The sequence below is a fragment of the Balaenoptera borealis genome, assembly GCF_965194805.1.
Source record: "Balaenoptera borealis genome assembly, chromosome: 16".
NCBI lineage: Eukaryota > Metazoa > Chordata > Mammalia > Artiodactyla > Balaenopteridae > Balaenoptera > Balaenoptera borealis.
In genome coordinates, this window is record NC_138872.1 from 49,719,893 (window position 1) to 49,744,040 (window position 24,148).

The 24,148-nt window shown below is 43.0% G+C and overlaps 2 long non-coding RNA genes across 2 annotated transcripts in view; one reads left to right on the plus strand and one right to left on the minus strand.

The window, feature by feature from the left end:
* LOC309613987 overlaps positions 1–24,148 on the plus strand; it is a 293,017-nt gene that overhangs the window by 44,831 nt on the left and 224,038 nt on the right. The window lies entirely within an intron of this gene.
* On the minus strand, positions 3,089–23,057 carry LOC309613985. Its single transcript, XR_014235963.1, has 3 exons — positions 20,962–23,057; positions 17,791–17,884; positions 3,089–3,162 (listed from the first exon to the last, which is right to left on the minus strand). It is a non-coding gene; the product is annotated as an uncharacterized lncRNA (long non-coding RNA).

Sequence of the window (24,148 nt, forward strand, 5' to 3'; positions counted from 1 at the left end):
ACTTAAAAGGTGCCTGTTCAGTTAGCTTAGTACTTAATAAAATCATGAGGAAGTGCAAAAGTTCTGCTTCTCAATAGTAATAGAGGTTTTCAAAGTGATAAAAAGCTCTTTCATGTCTTAGGGTCTTTCTTTTGTAAGAACTACACTTGTGGGACTGACAATGGTAGCTCTTTCACTTTCCAGTGTGTTTGGGAACCTGCAAAGCATGATCTCAAGGCTGGATCTGCTCTGCTTTACCAAGTACCACAGACCTGACTTTGGCCACGTGAGTCCAGATCCTATGTCACCTCCATGCATGACAATATTGGCTCTGATTCTAATTTTCTATTAACTCTCAAACAGCTACACATGTATTGAAATGAATCGAGACTTACTGCCAGCCCACTTGGCAATTGCATTTGCATCTGAGAACAATTGGGATGAGTTACCAGCCAAGTGGCTCTTGAAGATCTAACACAATCTTAAATGTTTTCAATATGCTTAAAAAACAATGAGGCTGGGAAAGGAGAAGATGGGAGAGAATGAGAGATGCACAAAACCCACAATCTCCGCGCTCTTTCACAAGCCTCTAATTGGAGAACCTTAAGAACGAATCAGACGACAAAGGTGACCTTCCTCTTGCCAGGAAAGTGGCATGGAAGTGCCTGCCTGACTGGCCCGATGTGAAGCACATCTCTCCCCAGGTGCTTCTATAACAAGGGGAATGGAGGAGGGAAGGAGAGGAAGGAATTTTAGAGACCCGGAACTGAGCTGTTCAAATGACTGAAATATTTGGGTTCTTCTTAGAAAGTATCTATTTAATTTTTTTTCTATGAGTGTTCTTCAAGAGGGTGTTTCCAACCTGATTTATTACCTTTCTCTTGAGAAAAGTGGATTTATGGAGCAAAACTAATGTTACACAGACACATACAAACATGTTCACACATATTCCTTAAACATTTCTGGGACAATCAGCCTTTCAATAGGAAGACAAAGGGCAATAGCAGAAAAAGGAAAGAAGGAGACTTCTAAAGGAAAACAAGTAGGATCAAATCATTACCTCCACCTGTGCTGTTCCAGAAGCCGTGGGCTCCTCCACCATCTGCTTTCAAGTCCAGAAGTCAGCAGACAGAATCATCCCTCCTGCATGGAGAATGCTTCATTAAGTCTCCCAGGTGACAGCAAACATGGCATTTTATAGCCAACACAACTCAACTACTCCAGTAGTGTGAGCAAGGAAAGAGACACTTTGCTTTCCACTGTGTGCACATCCAGTCTGCGGGCTAAAAAGATCCTAAGGACCTCATAGCCAGGAGCTTGTATCCCGGACATTTGAATGCATGAGGTCAGCTCACCCATCCTTTTTACAGACTAAGTGCACTTCCAAAAATAACTTTGCTTCAGATAAGACTAGTTCTCGTGACAAATAAGCTAAGGGAAACAGCATTCCTTTCCTTCAAATAGTTCCTAGGACAGTGTACCATTACTTCTTTGTACGATTCTGGAAAGTTGCATAGTCTATTACTCTCCAAAACTGAGCGGACTTGACTCCCAAATCTATTTCTTCAGCTTACGACCAACCTCCAAACTCATTAGCAAAATAGAGATAGTAATATCTCATTATATAATTGAAAGAATTATACGAAGCTGCATATGTAAAGGACCTTTATAAATTGATCATTATTGATCATCACTACTTAAACATAACGCATTTCAATCAGTATTATGACTTTGTAGTCCACACTACAAGCTCATGGTCTGTATTTGTGGAGAATATAGAAGGAGAGTCAATATTTTTTTTGCTTCAAAAAGGTGGCAAGACAAAGCTCACAAATATTCCAGCATGATTTCACACACTATTAGTTTGAAAGATGCTGCACACGTGGCCTGGGTGTTTCCCAGCTATAGGCATTTGCTTATCGTACTGTCAATTCCGTCCTCTTCAAATGTACCTCTATAAACTAACTACAAAGAACTCTAGTTTATATGTCACCAGTCAAAGACTTGGCCTATTTTGAAAATTACATTTTTAAACCATGGGCATACAAGGAAGAGTACTTCATGTTTTTCTGAAAAAGACATAATCTGGGAAAATTTTAAAAATAAACTGAATTTGTGTGGATGATTGCTTCTCTAAAGATCAAGCATTCATTACCTATGAAGAGTGCAAGTAGTGCCTTTTCTCCATGCTGCCAGAATGTCAGTGATGAATACAGGGACACTGATTGATTAAACAGAACTAGGATACAAAACAATATTCAACCACCCAATGACAATCAATTGAATTTGATATTATCTGATGGCAGAATACCAAATACAGAAGCCAAGAACTATCCAGGCTCCGTCAACCGTAAAGCAGCCCCACGACAACTCAACACTCATATAATTGACTCAACTCTATAGACACTTTCTTAATCTAACCATTAGTCAAAATGGAATGAGCTAGGCTTCCTGCTTCCTTCATGCAACCTCTGGGTGTGAGGAATGGGAGGAAGAGAAAGGGGACTGGAGTAGAAAGAAGAGTTCAGAGGAGGACCTGGAAAAGGTCAGTCTCACATAGCTCTGCATTTCAGGATGTTGTCGTAGCCAGAACCAAGCCTCCACAGTACTCATGCCTACTTTTTCAACCAGCCACTCTTTACAGACATCAGGGGAATAAGTGATGTGACATCTCCAGGCCACAGTGCGACATCCTTTATAATTATCCTCTACGTGAGCTGCACTTCGTCACCATAACAACCTGCACCCCATACTAAGCAGGAGGTAATCGTGGAAAATGGAGAAAATGAATCCTATTTCTGATTTGCCTTTGTACCCCATTAATGGATATTTATCACGGGGAGACTGTTTTATTTGGTGACCTCATGAGCTCTTTATATATCAATACATGGACCAAAAAATACTTTAAAGTCACCATCTGAATCCAGGTAATCAGGACTTCTTGGCACCAGTGTGGTTCCTGGCATGATAGGCAAAGCTAGAGTGTCTATATCATTTAATGTGCAACCCAGGACCCTTTGATAGGAAAAGGGGATGCTATTAATACTTATTACAGGGCAACAGGCATAAACCAAGGCTACCTTGAGCCAATGAGACACAGGTAAAATTCCTTCATGTGAACCTGATGACGTGTTCACCAGCCCGAGGTTGACAGTTGGCCAGGACAGCGTTTCACTTTGAAGCCTTAGAAGCAGGGGAATAAAAATAACAGAAAATGACGTCAGACACTTCACCTGCTGTGGTCAGCCATGCCACGTCCTTCCATTTCTAGGAGAGACAACGCTTGGGGGGAAGACAAAAGAGGTGTGTGCCAGTTAGGAAGGAACTGCAGGGACTGGGAGGGAGACTGGGAGATGGGGTGAGAGTCTTGAAAATGAAAGGTTTTCCCATTCAGGTTTACTCCCATGCTGTAGAGTTGACTATGGCAGGATTTGACATAACCCATTATATTTTTCTGGGAAAATGCAGAAGTATACACTTATGTTGAGTTAGAAATACTAGTGCCTTCCGGACCTGGTAAAGAGGTAAAGTGAAGATTTCCACAGAAGGCTACCGTAAAGGAAAAAACACTCGCGTGTGCCTCCTTTACTGCCCTCACAGAACACTTCACTTCTGACACTTCTGGTTACCAAAGGTGTGGGTTTTTTCCCCCATATGCAATCCTCTGTGACACCAACTGGATGTCCTACAACTCAGTTCTATTCTGAGACTAGCCAGGGTTATCACGAACCCCACAGCTCAAGGGCTGGGTCTCATGATTTCCCCCACTTTAGATGCCAATCACAGTAGCAGGTCTCCAGGTGACCCACAACTTCTGTCCTACTTGGTTACAAATCAGAGTTTCTCATGTCTCCCTCCTTGGATTCAATCATTTGCTACAACAGCTCACAGAACTCAGGGAAACATATTTACCAGTTTATTATATAACAAAGGATTCTATTAAGGATACAGATGAACAGCCAGATGAGGAAGTACACGGGGCAGGGTCTAGAAAGGTCCTGAGAGCAGGAGCTTCTGTCTCCATGGAGTTGGGCTGTGCCACCGTCTAGGTACATGGGAGTGTTCTCCAACCTGGGAGCTCTCTGAACCCCGTACTTTTGAGATTCTTATGGAGGCTTCATCACATAGGTATGATTCACCATTAACTCAATTTCCAGCCCCTCTCCTCTTCCTGGAGGATAGAGGTGGGCTGACAGTTCCAGGCTTCTAATCATGGTTTGGTTTTTCTAATGACTAGCCTTCATCCAAGAGCCCACCAAGAGTTGCCTCATTAGAACAAAAGACGATCTTATCACTCAGGAAATTCTAAGGGATTTAGGAGCTCTGTGTCCAGAACCAGGGTCAAAGACCACATATTTGAACAAGAGATGCTCTTAGTATTCTTAACACTCAGGCAATCACAAGGGTTTAAACACACTGATTCAGAAACTCAGCCAATGCCCTGCCACGGTGGTTATCTCTGCAGTACTCATGCTTGCCCAACCCTCTCTACCTGGGATTGCACAGGAGCAGTCCCACACTGGCAGTCTCCAGGTCCCCGCATTTTCCCTCCACTCCAAAAGTAGGGTAACTAATCCTACTGTAGAATGTGACCCTCCCCTGTCTATATGCTGAAGGTTTCCGGATTTGCATAATGCAAAGGGAGAGAAACTCAGACTCAGAATTCAGTCCTTCCATCTTATTGTTGAGTACCGTAGAATTATGACATCACTGTTTATTAAAACTACAAAAGGACTTAGAGATCATTTTCTTCATTTACCCTCTCATTCCACAAATGGAAGAAGCCAAGCCACAGAGAGGTGACAACAAGCCAAAGGTCAAATGTGTAGGTTAGGGTAAGTCAGGGATTAGGACCCAGGCTTCCTGACTGCCTATACAGAGTTCTTTCCACTATGGCACCCTATTCTCTGGAGCATTATTTATATGCTTCCCAGGTGTTTTATTTAACAGGTAGGAAGATTGATTGAAACCTTGTTCAGTGTTTCTAGGCAGGTCCAAGAGGTAGCCATGTTGCTTTTTGCCACTTTCTTTTGACAATGTACAGTCCAAACCCTTAGGTGGCCACCAATCAACTTCTCTAAAACCCACAGATTGTTGTGTAAGACTTTGATCAGGAGACAATCTTTTTTTTTTTTTTCTAATTTGAATCTTACAACATCTTTCCCTACTAAAAAGCCTCCTGCTATCAGCAAACACAAAATGTAGACATCAGTGCCTTAAAGCTTGGTAAGGTTAAGATTCTACTCATCATTTAGAGCTTCCTGCTAGTAGGAAATGTATTCAGGAGAGAGAAAGAACAGATGAAAAAGAATCTCAAAGGGAAAAGAAAGAAATAGTGCAATTAATGTGATCTGAAACCAAAATAAGAAAATCTACTTTGAAGAAGCAACATCACCAGATACAGGAAATATTTCTTTGGCTGAAGGGAGAATGTTTTGCATCCGATTTCTTTGACAACGAAGTTTTCAAGTTGAAAAATGCTAAGGGGTAGGAGAGAAAGCTTGCTTCTCAGAACCTTATGTTAATGCATATTTGGGGGCATTTTTAGGAATCTGAAGGTAGACAAAGATTGGGAGGAACAAATTTAGATGTTTTGTTTCACACAAAGAATAAAGTGATTAGAACTGAAATTAATTAGTGTGGAGGTGGAGGAGGAAGTGTTTATCAAGCCACAGATGTTTCCTGATAGATTTGACTATAGTCTTCTATTAGCTTTAGGAAAGTGATGCTTATGCTTGCAGCACAGAGGTGAAAAGCGAGAGAAGATCAAAGCTGGAATGCACTGGGATAAGACTGATTTACAGACACAGTTCTGCCCCAGGCCTGCAGAACAGAAACCAAAAATGTCATCAGAATAGTCCCTGTGTTTTCATTGCACTTGAGAAAAAAAAAAAAATCCTTCTACAAGGAATCACAGCTACTGCCTCTCTAAATGAGTACATTCTAAGGAAGCCCTATATGCATACAAGCAAAGAGGATGCAAAAAATGTTGAATAAATATGCAGTGGATTTAACCAAACTATTCTGTTTCTCCCCCACCCCTTGGCAGCTTTCTTGGATGGTACCGTTCAGATAACTGCCTCTCTTTTCCCCTGCATGTGCCTGTGTAGAAAATATTCATGGTTCCAAGGAATCAGCTGGACTCAGGGCCGTGATATCTCACACAACACTCAGCAACACACAGAGTCTAGAAAAGTGGGTTTTATTGCAAGTTTTCCCAAATGAACACAAATCTGTGAATGGGTTCAAGTTGTTATAGGTGGCTCAGTTTTACAAGGAGGGACTTCTGCAGCTTTTGATAGCTGCATATTATCAGCAGGGATCAAGACCTGTTTTCTGCTGTTTCATGTTGGAGCAGGTTGTTTTATCAAATGACCGTAGTATAATTGAGTGATCAAAGGATGGTTAAGTCACAAAGCCATGGAATATTCTAGTTACAGGATCCTCTATGGCTGTAAGGTTTACAAAATATTTAAGGTAGAAGAACATTGCATAGCAGGTGCCTCTGAAGCACACAAGCTGGTTCCCCAGCATTGGTAAAATATTAGCTTTTAATTTCCTTTCCTTTATCTGATGATACCCATGCAGGTTTTTACTTTTCATCAGTGATTGCTGCCCTTGAGAATGAATTTGAAATAGATAAGTTTTGCAAGAAACTCATAATCAACACAAATACTACGTCATCCTTGGATGCCTCTTGAAATAATCTCAGTGCTCATTTCTGCCACTCATATTTTTTCCCTTCAAGGGTCAATTCATTTCTTCTCAAGAACACACCAGCCCCTGTGAACTCTCAACGCCTCCACCTTTACCCTTCAGGAGCTGATTGTTCAAAGGGCTGCCTTGTGACATTTTCTGTGTTTTTGTCTTGCAGAGCTATTCGACCTTCCCTATCTCCCTCTCATCTTCCCGGCTACACACTAAATCAAATTCTCTGTCCAAGAGCAGTAGCATTTTCCCCCACCTTTCAGCCACTTTTTGGACACATGCTTAGTGAACTTACATATTTTAAAAACATACCAACAGAAAGTTAAACATACAGGAAACTTGCAATACTTTCATAAGCTCTGTCCTACCCACAGCTAACAAATCCACAAGGACAAAAACACACTAAATCGCCATGATTCATTGGGTTCGCACAGCAGGAAAACCTATTCATCCTCTATGATTGCTTCAAAGAACTTGCCGAAGATAGGTGTTATATTAATCTAAGAGATTCCTGGTATTGCAATGTGGCCTAATGTAATTCTTAGCTGTTAAGTACCTTTATTGATTCCAAAGAATTCATCGGAGAGACATGGAATAATAAGGTACATTAACACTTTCCACGATGCATAATCCTTCTCAGGAAGCTTTGATGCCCTAAAGGACCGGAGCTGAGAAAAATAATTTTCTCTCCAGTCTCCTGTGACTCTTCTCCAAGAAGGAAGGCAATTTCTCTCAGCAAGGTTTGCATTTCGCTGACTGTTTTCCATACCCAATACAATAATATTATCGTATTAATCTTCTGCTTGCAAAGGAATGTGCAATATTTACAAGGGTTTATTTTTGTTGTTGCTCTTTAAATAATGCATGTTGTTTCTTCACAAATCCTGGGATTAAAAGAAACTGCTTAGTTCTAACTACATTCGACAAAATAGGAAAATTGATAAGCCCTAAATAATACAATCCACACCAGTTTTCCTGGCACTGGATTTAACTTGTTGTTCTTTACCTAGAAATGTGGGCCATAGAAATCAGCGTGTAGAGAAGAGGTTGAGAAGCTTGGAACTCTCTGGGGTATGATAGGGTTCCTGAACTGAGGACTGAAGAGGGAGCCCATCCATCTAGTTACTCAGTCACGCTAGTTGTGTTTCTTGGTTGTCTACCATCTGCCAGGCACACTGCCGTAGCCATAGAAGCCAACAACACAGGCCTGGTCCTTGCCTTCATGGAGTTTATACTCCAGTGGTGAACAAATCACCAGTCATAACCTTAAGCCCACATATTTACTCAGAGTGCCCCAGGGGAGGCAGAGGCACAGGCTGAGAGGATGTGCCCTTGGCCCCACCTCCTCTCCCTAGGCCTTCCAACGTGAACCTTAGGCACTTCGGTCTTTTAAGACATCATGGTGAAAATCACAGTGGAAGTTAGGCAGGAATAAGCTTAGAAAGAACACTTTGGTTCTAATGTCTATGGGGCTTAGAGAGACACTGAGTCCTCAATACTAGATTTTTTGCCCTAGCTCTGACATCTTGGATAATTCAGTCCTGCCTTGGGAACTTGGATTTTGTCTTCTGTATAATCAGGATGTCAGGATGGGTGGTGAGTGAAGTTCCTTCCGGAGCCTTAAGATTCTCTGTCTCAAACCACAATTTTTATATTTTCTATTTTCTGCTTGAATCCACCCTCCAAGCAAGGATCTTTCAGATCCCTCCATGTCTTTCTTGCCTTCTGACCTTTTCACAGGTCGTTCTTTCTGCCTGGAATGATGTCCTCCGCCTGAATAACTCTAATCCATTCTCCAAGTCTCCCCTTAAGGGTCACTCTTCTGATCTCTTCACTCTAATTGGTGTCATCCTATTGCACGCCACCACGGCTGCCCTCACAACCACTGCCTTCTCTTAATACCATTGTTTTGTACTCATCTATGCATACATTTGTCTAATGACTATCTCTGCAACAGGGCTGCAAGTTCCATGAATGCAAAGACCATGACCGTAGAGCTTATCGCTGTTTTTCCAGAACTTAGTACACAGCCAGTGCTCAATACATACTTGGCAACAGAATGGATGCTTGAATTTAAAGGACTAATCTTTTCATGCTAGCTCATTTTTAGATTATGTTCTAAACTTAACATTCCATTTTCCCATAGATTTCCATTCTAAGCTGAAATGCTTTGTTTCCAAAAACTCCAGAAAATCCATTCTTTTTTTTTTTTCCATTTGGTTGACAGTGTTCAGCTGTTGTTTGGAGCAGTATTTTTCACAGCGTCTGTCTCCCGACCTTGACAAATTAGCAGTCACTTAGGAAGCGCTTCTCTATGCTTTTGCCCAAGGACTTTATAAAAGGTTAAAATAAACCTTTTTAAAAGATGAGCTTTTATTGGCAATTTATTTCTCTAATTGATGGAATTAAAATAAGAGTGGCAAATTAGCCAAGTTTGATCTCAGGTACAGGGATTGGACGTGAGCAATCCCTGTAATGCAGTCCTAATTGCCATCTGCATGACTCTGGGAGAGGAACATCGCATTATTGATTTAGCCTTTGATGCTAATCTTAGAACCAGAACCAACCAATAGTTCTTCAAATTGCTACTCTCAGGCGCCGTCTGCTGCTTCTGTAAATTTAGACCATGAGGCCCAGGAAGCTGCCCGTGGTGTACCCAAAGCCTGATGAGGGGACACCTTAGCTGCCTGAGGAGACCAGGAATGCGGAGGAACCCCGGGTTCTGAAACACTGGGGAAAGTACAGATCGTCAGAACAGCAAGAGCAACAGGCAGTGTCTTAGAAGAAGAACCACACTAGCAAGTCTGTGAGGTCAGCAAGCTTGACAGTAGGAACAGCAGTAGATCAAATTGGGGATAGGCTTGTATTGCCCTTGGTGTACCCATCAGGCTGCCCTCCTGAGGGTCTGTTTCTCACTCCTTATCAAAATTGCTCTCCTCGGTGCTAATTCCTGTTCTTAATTACCCTGATAAGGGAGGCAGCTTGCTGTGGTGCAGGGGCAGGGAATTTGCTGTCACAGGGACCGGGATTTAAATCCCAGCTGACAAGCATAGGATCTTTAGCAATATCTAATTACCTTTTGGCTGAACTACTGTTTCCTCTTATAAAACCTGGGGATAACAAGAGCTCCTTCATCAAGTTTTATGTAGTACAGACAAAGATCAATAAAATATTACTTTCCTGTCCTTTGTAACTATTAAAGTCTTCATTTGTTAACTCTCAGGTAACAAGAGCTTTATCAGAAATAATGTCTCAGTCTGAAGAAGTTACTGTGTGTTGGTAAAATGTCAGATACTAGAATGTGTGTGTGTGTTGAGGATTGGGTACCTTCGGCCCAACGTGGTAGATTGAACCATTAGTCTCTGCTCTTCATTCCTCTGAAGCTGACTTTTTTTTTTTTTTAACATCTTTATTGGAGTATAATTGCTTTACAATGGTGTGTTAGTTTCTGCTTTATAACAAAGTGAATCAGTTATACATATACATATGTCCCCATATCTCTTCCCTCTTGCATCTCCCTCCCTCCCACCCTCCCTATCCCACCCCTCTAGTGAAGCTGACATTTTTATCTTGTCATGCCTCATGGACCCAGTAACTAGACTCTTGGCTTTTTTCTTAAAACTGAGCACCCTCAACCTCCATACCTACAACTCCATCAGATGATCCCTACTCTTGGTTGCCCCTGGCCAGGGACTATGTCTAGATTCCTGGTGCCCATGCTCACCTGTTTGGTCAGCCTTGACTATCTGCATACAGAGCCCCCCCTACTAAGTGAGATATGCCCAATTCTTGAATTCCTGTCATTGATGATCTGTTCTCCCTCAACACTGACTTGAGGATAGGTTGTGACATATGGCCAGTCGTCCTTTTTTACAAACCTCTGATGGTGTGAGACCATGTGATCAGCACAAACATTTAGTAGGTAAACCACTATGGGCACTGCATTTGTAATCAACTGTGTTTCCAGTAGACTTATCGGCACAGAGGACCTATTGCTATTTTTCTGCTATAAAGACGGGTGAAAGCATTGTAATTAATTCTTAAACCACTGAGAAGAGAACTAGAACAGGAAAAAGTACTCAGGATTTCTTATAAAGTGGATTAATCCAAAGCTGACCTCTTTGTCAAGGAGATCACTTAGCACCAATTGTAAAATTTCCCAACACCCAAGCGATCGTTTGATGGAGTTCGCCACACTCCAGTCAGCACTGTTCAAGTTGCTAATTATTTATTTTGGATTAAAACCTTGCTAATGAGAAGAAACTTTGAGAGGTCTCATGCAAAGCCATGCTAGGATTACAGTGAGAAAGCAACTAACAATTTCTAGGAGGTTCCTTCTGCTTTGGGAGAAGAAAAAGTATAGGATACAGTTCCTGCCACGAAGATGAAGCTTCTACGATGAAACCAGCAGGGATGAGATAAATTGAGAAAAATACTGTCATGAAATAAATAATGACACAACTAACACATCACTCAGCTTTAACCAATATCAAGTTAATTTCAGATTCTCCTCTTTTTAAAGAAATAAAATACTACAGATACAGGTGAAGTCCTCACCCATTAAATTTCCCTCTCACCCAGAGGTAAACATGAGTCTGATTTTGGTGTGCATTATTCTCAGTCATAATTTTATACTTTTACTATGTGCGTAGGCATCCTTTAGAAAACATTTAGTCTTGTTTTCTTTGTTTTAAAATTTTACATTCCATCACACTCTGTGTATTTCTTCACAACCTGCTCTTTTGATTCAACATTGTTTCTAGATTCACATGTATTGATACATATAGACCTAGCTCATTCATTTTAAATGCTGTATATTATCCCATTTAAATACTGTAATATATATGTGTTTGTATCCATTTCTTCTACTGATTGACAGTTAAGCTACTTGATTTTTATTTTTCCTTTATAACTAGTTCTGCAATAATATTCTAGAACTTATCTCAGTATTCATGCTTGAGAGTTTTTCTAAGTTATACGCCTAGAAGTAACTGCAATTTCAACGTCCTATTTATGATATGGTATATTTTCCTCTTATTTAGCTTATTTTATATGTATTTCACTAAAGACTTACATTTTTCTCCACAATGGTTTTGTACTTATTTTGCTAGATAAATATTTCTTGCCTCTTAGAATTCATGTTGCTTTTGATGATGGATTTATTATTATTATTATCATTATTATTATATTTCTAATTTGTTTCTGATTATTGATCTTGTATCCAGAAATCCTGTTGAATTTGTAGTAATAAATAGCATACATATATTGGGCTTTTTTCCAATGTAGATAATCATATCATCAGAAAATACTGACCGTTTTGTTTCTTCCTGCTGTATATGATTTCATTTACTTGCAGCATTGGCTATCAGTAATACAGATAGAAACAACTACAGTGATTATCTTTGCTTTATTCCTGAAATAAAGGGAATGGTTCTAATACTTCACCAGTCAGAATAGTTTTTGGTGGCATGTTTTTAGGTAAAGTAACTTCCCTTTTATTTCTGTTTTTGTTTGTTTTGTTTTGTTCTATTAATTTCTATCATGAGGATTTTATCGAAAGCTTTTTGCAGGCTTCCCTGGTGGCACAGTGCTTAAGAATCCGCCTGCCAATGCAGGGGACACGGGTTCGAGCCCTGGTCCGGGAAGATCCCACATGCCGCGGAGCAACTAAGCCCGTGCGCCACAACTACTGAGCCTGCGCTCTAGAGCCCACGAGCCACAACTACTGAAGCCCATGTGCCACAACTACTGAAGCCCGCGTGCCTAGAGCCTGTGCTCTGCAACAAGAGAAGCCACCACAATGAGAAGCCTGAGCCCCACAACAAAGAGTAGCCCCCGCTCACTGCAACTAGAGAAAGCCCGCGTGCAGCAGCGAAGACCCAATGCAGCCAAAAATTAAATAAATGAATAAATAAATAAATTTTTTAAAAAAAAAGCTTTTTGCATCTATTAAGGTGAAAAGATTTTATGCTATCTTTTTATTACTTGGGCCAATATTATTATTTTTTATATCTTACTGGCTAAAAGTATGAACATATTTTCTGCTAGAGTCAAAGGCAAGAGCCCTCTGTGAAACTGAGACCAATTTACACAGTAATATCATATGTTCATCCATCTGACCCCTGGGTTCCTGTTCTTTTCACTCAAAATAAAGCGGGGATCCTCTGTCTACACGGTAACCATCCACATGGATGCAGTAAACCTCTTCCCACTGTTTTCATATTTACCCTTGGAGCTGTGGTCAACCATTGTCTACATAACTAGGGAACGAGGGAATGTATGACCCTGTTCTGTTGGCTGCCTGGATCTTTTCCTTAGGGAGTCATGGCCATGCGTGGCCTGTAATGTGTTGGGAATTGTGTCGATGATGTTGGATCTCAGTGACATCATTCCCACAAGAATGAACCCCACCTGAGAGGACTGGGGAGACAGCGTCTCTGCAGACACCCTGGAAGGCTCTCAGTTCACCCTAGAACTTAGGAGTTTTTTATATCTATAATGTCTGCTCTTGGAACCCCTGTGCCCAGGGTCACTCCTAACTCTAGTCTCTCAAGATTCTCTTTCAAAGATCCCCTCATGTTTAACCCTCTCTCTCCTGCATACAGAACACTAGGTATTTCCCACTTATTCCATCCCTGTGCTCACTTACCGGTAGGTTTAGTCCAGGGTTACTCAAACAGGTGGGTCCCAGTGTCTGTGGTGTATGAAAGGTTCTCTGGCAGCTGTGATGCTGACAGAGGGTCGAGAACCACTCAGAAATACTCTAATGTTAAGAGTGGTTACATATTAATTATATGGTCTCTGCCTCTTTCTTTTATACATACATTTCTGAATTATTTCCAATTAGCTTTTCTTTTAAAGAGAAAAATAGAGCAAATTTCATAATCTAAAGGAAGATTTGAATTTGTACAACTTGTCCAGTTTTCCTAGAATAGGCCGGAGGTGCCTGACACACAAAATCCACACCATCCATGTACTGGTCCCAGTCACTGCATCACCCGGAAGCTTGTTAGAAATGCAGCCTCTCGGGCTCCACCCCAGACCTGCAGATCAGAGCCTACATTTTAACAAGGTCCCCAAGGGATTTGTGTGCACATGAAAGTTTGAGAAGTGCTGATCTATCGAACCAAGAATATCCTGGGCTTTAAGTATCTCCTAAGATAAGAAAGTTCCCAAGATGAATATCAGTAGGCCGTCTCTCACAAGCTCCAAGAAGGCTAACTTATTAACATTAAATCAAAATTTCAAGTTAAGTGTTCCTAAGTGTTCCTCTTTGAGGCCACAGCGGTAAACTGTGTTTTAGTCACATTTGCCCGTAATGCCATATATGCCATAAATACAAGGAACCCTCTCCAATATGAACATAATTCCTTTAGCAATCATTCCAAAGGTAAATGAGGCTCTGCTTACACTTCTCCTACTGCATGAAGTATTTCTGTAACTCATTTAGAACATGTATCAGGATGACCTAATCCAACTTGTATTTTTGTTTCTACTCAAATATTTGGACTCAAATATGCTCCTTGTTGAAATATGCATTAATTTCTCCTTGCTCTGCTTTCCAGGGGAATGGAGAAGAGCTTATCAGGGCCCTATAATAACAAATTATATTTCTAAAAATCAGAACCCATAATAAACACAAGATTGTTCAGATTTAGAGACTATTTATCAAAGCCCCTGAAGGATTTTGAAAAACATAATTTCCAAGCTTCTGGGGGAAGAACTTTAAATGTTCCTGCAATGTTCTCAATGTGTCAGTTTTTGACACATTCACTACAGGGGTCCTCTGGTGGGTGTCTTCATAAACACCATTTCCCATCTATTCAGAAGATGAAATACATGAAAAGGGCTTAATTGGGCGTGTTGTTCTTTATCCTCTGACAGTCAGACAATCACAGAAGGCAAAGAAGTCGAAAGAAAGCAGGAAACCTATACACGCAAAAACCAGCAGACAAATGAGGTTCCCATCCCAACGGCACCTGCTTTCCGAGCTCCTGAAACGTGTACCTGGGATGGAGGTGATGGTTACCTGCAGTGCCTGATGGCGGCCACTTGGCATGACCTTTCCTACGGGCTGAGAATCTGTGCTGTTGAGCGGATTTAACTCATCTGCTGAAACGGTGGTAGCGAGGCACACATCTCCTCTTAACACGCGGCACACAGCTACCTGTGGCCACGTAAGAGAGCTTGGTACTCACCCCAGCTTTGAGGACCCACTCCAGTTGGGTGAGTGTCCCCAGGAGGAGAAAGAGAATATTTGAAATGGCAACAAACCAACACTTGCCCACTGTTGTGGTACTGAGTTAACAAAAGAGCAAGGTCAGGTCATCTGAGACATTCGCCTTTAATTTGGACAATAATCTTCCTTGAGATTTCGTGTGTTGCTCACTTTAGGTGACTCCGGAAAATGGGAAAAAAATCTTCAGTACATGAATTGCAGTACGTGAATGAATTGGTTTATGAGCATGACTATTTCTTTTTCATAATATAAAGGGCCATATTTGAAAAGAAAATGTTGTTTTGAGCTTTCCCTTGGTGTTCAGAGTCCATTCAATATTCCTGATTTATGTCTTCAAACCAGCCGACAGCTTCTAGAAAATCCCAGGCCAGTCAACGTGCATTTCTAGAGTATGCTTTTAAGTAGGAGAACTGCTAAGGTTTAAAAAGAAGAAAACGTGACAGACATCTACACATTGTTTCTTCTGGAGCCTGATCTTAGGATCAAGGCTGTCTGTGTGGGAGCTCTGAGCCGACCTTGAGCCTCTCTTTCTAGCAGAGCCAGTGCTGCTGCCCAAGGGTGGGCAGAGAAACTTCCCCGTGGGATTTTTAGTGGGGTCACAAGCTACCAGGCCAGGATGTCAAAGCCCTGAATACTCTTTGTATAACTTTGCACAAAGGTGCTGTTCAGAAAGCCTGCAATCAAGTGGATACATTTTGTCCTATTAGCACAAATTAGTTCTATTGATTGGTTTATTGGATGGCACCAAGCACAGTGCTGGTTTCCAAAAGGATAACACCTACACAGTGGCTGTGTGATTTAATTAAAGAGACCACATAAGGGATACACAAAGGTACCATATGCAAGGCAGTGGAACTGGACAGGACAGAGCAGGTGCCACGCAGAGGGTGACAGAGCACATGGGCTTTAATATCTACTGGCTCTTCAGTTACGTCCTTAGTTGGCAACTTATTAGCTCTGTGGCCTTACGCTCACTTCTTAAGCTCTCTGAGCCTCTATTTCCTCATTCACTAAATGAGTGATAATGTTAGTCCCCATCTCCAGAAGCTCAGTAAGCACTAAAGAGTTAACCACTCCCATCTGTGTAAATGGCACAAGCCAGCACCTCGGAGTCTTTCTGGACATTCCTCCTCCCCTCTCCTCACATCCACCAACTCATCAAGTCCTGTGCATCTTCCTTTTTTGAGATCTCCCCATTTCTTCTCCTGCCACACCTCGCAGGCTACTTGTACCTTGCTGGTAAGTTGCTGGGGTCGTCTCTTCATTGGTCTCCCAATTGTGGCTGATCTACTCCAACCATTCAGAACTCTGGAACTAGAGCAATCTGCTAAAATGCAGTCACACTCTTCCCCCTCTCTACCCCTTGGCTGTAGCTTCAACTTGGCAGTGGCTTCCACTGCATTTACCCTTCGTGTGTCCTTCACAGTCTCCAAGCTTCCTCTCTACCACTCACCACACACCCACCTTGTTCATTATTTTCCAGCCACACTGGTCTGCTCTCAGTTTCTCCAATTTTCCATGTTCTATCTTCCCTCAGGGGCTGTGCATGTGCTATTGTCTCTACTTGAAGTGTTCTGATCCTACTTCTCCCCTCGTTTTCTCCTGCTCATCCTCCAAGCCTCAACTTACATGTCCTTTTCCTGTGCACTTTCCTCTAAACCCCCAGGCTAATTAATCGGATCTCCAGGAAGTGCAGTTCATCCATCAGAACCCTCGCCCAAGCACAGACATTTATTTATATCACTGTTCAGCTCATGCCTGTTCCCACACTAGTCCACCCTCCCGTAAGGGTAGAGGCAGTGCTTGTTTTGCACATGACGTTATTCACAGACTCTATCACAGCTCCTGGCTGTGGGGAGTATTTGATGAATTTGGCTGAATAGTTGAATAACTAAATAACTGATCAATGGACAGAGCTGAGTACAACGCCTGGCACATTGGAAGAAACCTTCTCTGCCTGCGATGGATTATTATTATGGTTGTTGGTTGGGGTGAAAAAAAAGATGGTGAACAGAGACAGAAGATGGGAACTTCAGTTCAGCCCCGCACATTGTAGCAGAGCTGCCAGAGCCCCGCCCTTATCCTCGGGGCCCTCACCTCTACACGCAAGACTCTCTGCCTGAGCAGTCTCTTGTTTGTATGTTTTGTTTCTGGCTGCAGGAACCTTTTCTACGATCATTGAGGAAAAGCCAGAGGTGCCGGAGAGCTAACACCCCTGGAAGCAGCCTTCAGCAACCCATGACCAGGGGTTTGCAGGGCGATGCTGCAGCGTCCTCTGCCCTAGGTTGGTAACGCTCATGTTCCACACTGCTTCTCGGCATTCCCCAGTGGGGCTAAGCTCTACTTGCCCACCTCGTTGAACACTCCATCCTTTTTGCTTCCTCCCCTTCCCTATAGCACTTCCTTACTTCCCTACTGGTGCTTCCTGGGATCATCTCACAAGTGAACCACTTGCACTTGACTTTGTCTGGACTCATACTCTGAGGAGCCCGTATGATGCAGTTTCACGGTGAGGAAGACAAACTTTAAATCCATTGTGACTGGGTTAACAATACCTACGCTTACTCTTAGCACGTTTTACCTTGTAGGGCACAGCTGAGGTCCTGGAAGAGGCCCTGTAATCCTTGTTTGGGCTTCAGACCCAGATCTGAGGGGCAACATGTGCCTTCTGAAGATGCCCTTGCAATTGGATCTACAGAGTCTGGCTCCAATTCCCCAAGTGCCAGGTGCAGCCCCCCGACAAAGCTGAAACCCTGGTTTTGAGGGGTGTAGAGTCAGTGACAACAGACTATAAAATCTAGGAAGATAGAAAGGAGTTTGCAGAACTGTCCAGCTCAGTTCCAATCTATCTCAGAGTTCCTTACCTTCATTCCACTCCCAACACATCATGTGAAAAACAGGCATTTACCGTGATTTGGTGATTCTCAGGTGAATGACTTGTCGGCATGCACACAAACCCTGGTGGAAAGAAAGGGCGGAGCCTGTTGGATATTGGGGAGAGGATGGGACATGGACACTTGAAAAACTCTGTACCCCATTCTGTTGCCTTTCTGCTGACAACACATTTACATTACCGTCCTGTCCCACAGGACCGCTTGGATTTATGATCTTTGCTGTGGCTTAGCTCAAATAGAAACCCTCAGTGAAAGCTTCCCTGACCACTGAGGCTGAATAAATCACTGCCTCCTCTTGGTCCTCATAGCAATACATAAGCTACTGTGCAAGATTCTGCTAGCATCCATTCCCCACTGCATTAGAATGAAGTGGGCACACCTCTCTCGCCCCTTCAGGTCTTTCATATTCACCCCTATCTTCTTTTTCCCTTTTGAGGTGAAATTCACCTAACATCAAACTAACCGTGTTAAAGCGAGCATTTCAGTTGCATGTGGTACATTCACAATGATGTGTAATCAGCTAGTTCCAAAGCATTTTCATCACCCTCAAAGAAAACCCCATACCCACTAGGCAGTTACTCCCAACTTGCTTTCTGTCTCTCTGTATTCTTAGCACTAAGCATGTAGTTAGCATTTGATACATTCTTTTGGGGGGAATGAATGATAATTTACTGTGATAAGAGGCAAGGGGTAGAGCTGCAGCATCTTCAAATCCAAGCACAGGTGGTTGAAAGGATCACTCTGGATCCAGACTGCCTGAATTTGGACGCCAGGTTTACATCTGCATGACTCAGCAAGATAGCTAAACTTTTGTGCCTCAGTTTCCTTGTCTATAAGATGAGAACAAAAATAGAATCTACCTTGAGGAGATGTTATGTCAATTAAATGAATCAGTATGTATAAAACACTCAGAGCAGTAGCTGGCATGTAGAAAACCAGATTAATGTGTGTTAAATAACAACTGACACCCTACACTATTGCTGTTGGAGTAATAGCCTCTGAGTTCATCTTCCAAGAGAGAGTTAAAACAGAAATCTACACCTAGAAAACTGCCATGCTGACATGTGACGGCTCTCCATGAAAAGGATGTTCATGCTGCGTTTGCTCTTAAGTAACTGTCCGTCTTCTTATCCCACTCCTGCCACCCTGACCACTCCACCCCACCACCCTCCCCCACCCCAACACCCAGACTTCTGCCCTAGTCTCAGTTGTGTGTATGAATGCGACCAGCATGCAAGTTCCAGGAGGGTAGGGACCATGTCTGTTTTGTGCATCTCTGTTTTCCCTACACCTAGCACATAATCAACACTCAGTGACTGACAGTTGAATAAATAAATTAATTAATGTATACAATGATCTATCCTTCCAACCATAAAATTTCAGACTATATTACCATCTCTGCCTCCTCAGCTGCTCCTTCTGCTTCAAAAAGGAACTTGTCAGAGCATAAAAGCTCGTGCAAGGTGTACTCCTCCCTCAGCTTCCTGTCTGTACCTGTTCACGCCTCCTCTTTCCACCTCTGTCCTTGGCGGGGGAGGGAGGTGACAGGGGATAAGGGTTACTGATCCCTCGTGTCCCTTTGCCTCTAAGCTGGTCCCCACACAGCTTTATGTTCTAGCTGGGCCTCAGCCTTGATGTAAAACTCTCCAGTTCCATATAAATAATGGTTGTAATTAATAATAAATGAAGAGCCTGGGGGATTGCAGAGCAGAATTTAGTGGCTGGAGATATTACACAGCTGTATTCGGTGCCAATAGGAGTCATGGATATGGAAAAAAAACGGTGGAGCTACCATCTCAGATCCAGGACACTGCTAAGAGGCACCAGGCAACCGGCAGCTCTCAGCCTTGTAGAAAATCGCAGTTGTAATCACAGTTTCCTGGGTGTAAAGGAGAGGAGGGTATTTTTATCTTTTTGGTCTTTCTTCCTCCAAATCAGGGTTATATTCCCCCAAAGTCCAAGCAATTTATTTGGGAAAAGGCAGAAATCTGAACATGAAAGCAAGGCTGGGGAAAGGATTTGGGTACATGGAAGGAAAATGAAATAAGAGCGCTGTGTACTTTTACAAGAACCAATGGGACCAATGAGTCTTGAAGAGATGATGAAGACTGACTTCTACAGAAAGCAAACAAAAATGGACCATAGGATGCACGGTTGGGGTAAAAACCTCTTAGCTCAGATGTTCTCACTGAGTGCAGTGGGTGAGCTTCTTCATTACATTCGGTCCTTCCAGGCAACACACGTCTACATTTCCCAGTCCAATTCCTCCACCTTCTCCCAAATCTTGATTTCCTGAGATGGAAGTCAACAGCTGCAAACATTTTCAAGGTCACTGGCTGATCAACTGCCCATAGCCACAAAGAGGCAGGAGGTAGAACAATGCCAGGTTGCTGACAGGATTCCAAGACAACACATGTGATGGGCTGAGCCTAGTGGCTGACACATAGCAAGCACCTAATGAGTGAAAGCCGTCATTGTGATGTTCCAGGCTCAGGGCTGCCTGATACCTGTATATTGTCCCATTTTCTCTACGTGAAACACACTTGAGATTCAGAACTCTGCTCAAAAGCAGCTCATAGCACTGTAGAAAATTGCATTTGTAACCACACATTTTTTCTGAGTGCAAAGGAGAATATTGTTCTTCAAGTACCATTGTACTTAATTTATAGAAGCTGAACTGAGGCTTTAAGATGTTAGGTAACTTGGCCAAAACTCCAGCTTGTAAATGACAGAACTGTGATTTGAACACAGATCTGTCATTTCCAAAGTCCCTGAACAACAGCCTCCCCTGTCCTGGACCTCCAGGTTAACATCTCTGTGTGAAAAGAAAAGGGAGAGTGGTCACTAGGAACCTTAGGGGCTCACCAAGTCAAAACTTACCAGACTAGGGACTTCCCTGGTGGTCCAGTGACAAGGAATCCACCTTCCAATGCAGGGGACGTGGGTTCAATCCCTGGTCGGGAACTAAGATCCCACATGCCGTGGGGCAACTAAGCCCGCGCACCACAACTACTGAGCCTACGCACCACAACAAAAGATCCCTCATGCTGCAATGAAGATCCCACGTGCCGCAACTAAGAACCGACATAGGCATAAATAAATAAATAAATAAATAAATAAAATATTATAAGAAAAACTTACCCGACTAAACACAACTCCTTCTGGACGCGATGGATGAGGGAGACACCCTGGACATACACAGATCATATAAGACGTTGGATAAGGAACTGTAGTGACTGTGTGGCCAAGATGAAGAGATCCGAAGTAGATATTGGTACAGATGACTAGAAATACTGGGTGCAGGCTTTGAGGAGGCTTCACGCATCCATTCCAAGCAAGGAAAATGTCTAAGTTTTTATTCATCCCATGCATAGTTACAGTTGGTGAAATGGCAGGGTGCTGTGGAGGCACTAAAAGAGATGCCAAAAAACAGGCATTGTCTTAGGTCAGATCCCCTAGAAGCAGAGCCTGAGAAAAAGACTTGGGGGCATTTAATTTTTTGAGGACATTCTCTTAGGAGAAGACTGCAAAGGAGTAAGAGAAGCAGGATAGGAAAAGAAATAAGATCGGATGTAGTCTCAAAGAACATTTAGCCTTGGCCTGATCCACAGGAACATTCTGGAACCTAAATTATATTGCCAAGCTGTCCTCACCTTGAGTCATGGGGCTGGATTTTGCACTCTGCATAAGTCCATCATGTCTCTGGGTTTCCCCTCCCAGGGTGGGGCATCCCATCAACAGAGGGCAGTTCTCCGGAGAAGGGAGCAGCTCTGGGCCGTTAGCAGCCAACATTCACAGCAGCTGGGGAATGGTTGCATGGCGGGCACCAAAACAGTCTACTACAGACATTTTCCCTATAGGAAATGCCATGACAGTGAGAGGAAATCTCAGTAGAGAGACCCAGCCAGGCACTGAGCGGGGGTCAGAAGAGGCCAAAAGAGCAGGTATGATTAAGAGGCTGATGAGAAGTGATTCTGAACATGAGAATGGTACGGTGGGTAGGATTATTGCTTTCAATTCTTCACTCCCTCCCGGTTATAGAATTAAATGTCCCTGCCATTGCCATGGCTTCATGGTGGACTGAGGGCACTTCTTCACCCCTTGTTTTGGGCCTGATTTGCTTTGGTCAATGAAATATTAATGAACACCATTTGCACAGAAGCCCTGAACATGCCTCCCGCACTGCTGTGAACCTCCATGGAAAGGGCATAACCTCAGCGGCTACTGGTCAAGGAGAAACGTAGGGAGTAGACATCAACCCAACTGGAACCCTGAGCCACATCCGGCTGAGACACAGCTGACCCACAGACCACAAGCAAGAGGATAAATGTTGTTGTAAACCCACTGGTTGGTAGGCAGCAGGATCTAATTGACTAGAGGGAAAGATTTTAATGGTTCACTCTTACAATTGTAAGTGGAACTAGAATTTTATTAGGGCACCTGTACTAAAAACACAATTTTAAACGGTAAACAGAGCTCAAGTTTCTCTACCTCCTGATATGCCATCTCCTCTCATTGGATTTTGTCTAGTCCACCTTTTCCTGGCCTAGAAAAATATCCCAATGACTTCATTTATCAGATGGGGAGACTGAGGCAACAGAGTGCATGACTTTGGGGACAGTCCTCACCCAGCAGAGAATGGGGACAGGTGGATGGATGCCCAGCCTTCCTCCCCACCGCGGTGTTGACTCTGAGGTTGGTTGCTCACCAGGTGCCCCCAGGGGCAACACTCAGTAACACTCTCTCTCTTGCCTTCTTTCTTCCTTGCTTCACTCTCCTCACCTCCTCACAGAGCTTTGTGGGACTGTCTCCCAAATAAACTCTCTACTCCCAAGCCCTTGTCTCAGGATCTGCTTCTGGGGAAAACCCAAACTAAGGCTCTGTGCCACTTCTTCCCAATGCTGTTTGAAATGGCAAAGGGGAAAAATGAATATTAATAATGGTTTGACTAGAGAAACAGAACTACGAGTGATATACAATGAGGGTTTATTATGGGGATTAGACCTCAAGGCAGTCTCTTAAACTATTATACTATTTTGGCCTTCTGCTTCAAAAGTTCTAAAATTTGATAAACTCCTCCAAATAAAAGGTCTGAATAATTTTCTTGATGTGCCACACATTTCTCTACAGGGGGCCATTCAGTGGAGTGAGCAAAATGTATATTGAGTAACCATTGGTCAAAATAGTTGAAGTACTTTGTTGACCTGAAATGTTAGTTGGGGCTTCCCTGGTGGCACAGTGGTCTGCCTGCCAGTGCAGGGGGACACGGGTTCGAGCCCTGGTCTGGGAAGATCCCACATGCCGCGGAGCAACTAGGCCTGTGAGCCACAACTACTGAGCCTGCGCGTCTGGAGCCTGTGCTCTGCAACAAGAGAGGCTGCGATAGTGAGAGGCCCACGCACCGCGATGAAGAGTGGCCCCCGCTTGCCACAACTAGAGAAAGCCCTCGCATAGAAACGAAGACCCAACACAGCCAAAAATAAATAAATAAATAATTAAATAAAAAAAAAAAGAAAAGAAATGTTACTTGAAACGCTTGGACCTTCTCTGGTAGGCGTGAGCTTCACCCATGAAGGTAAAGGTCACCATCCCTGGCTGCTGAATCGGAAGTTCAATGGACCATGGTTGTTTGCCACCATTACAGCATCCCTGCCTCAAAATTGTTTTCCAGAGTGTGCTTCAAAGGAGGCACAGAACTTACACCTAAGGAATGAATGCCCTGTCCAACCAGCTTTGGTATTGTTGCTTTTCCTAGCACAGAACATTGAGAAAATTAGCACATGTGGAAATCATGTATGTATTCAGTTTGTTCCCATTCTAACTTGACTCATGTTTGAAGGTCCCTGCCAATAGGGACCCACAATCTAGCTGGGAACCAAAGAATGTAGAATAAAATAGCCAGGTAGTGAGGCAGCATGCTGTCAGCATTATGTTCTGGCTTAATAAATTATAGAAAAGGTGCTAATTAGGAGGTACAAGCAGGAAGCGAGAAAGAAGTAAAAGGTGTGAGCTAATAATGTGTCTTTAGAGAAGGCAAGGTAGGACAGCCTGAATTCGTACAATCCAGGGAGGTACTTGGCGGGGGGACATGGGAAAGGAACACATGCAGGGAGTAGGGTAGCAGGAGGGCTTGGGGTCTTCTTGGCAGAAACTAACATTAAAACAGAAGGCAATAGGCAACTGCTTAAAATTCAGAAATAATTTAATTCTCAGTAAGTCCAATAATGTGCTTACCTTAGAGGCTGTACTCGGACATTAATGAGGACGATGAACTGTCTTGGATATCTAGGGTTCCATCTGCCCAACCCTTCTCTTCAGAGCCCCGTGA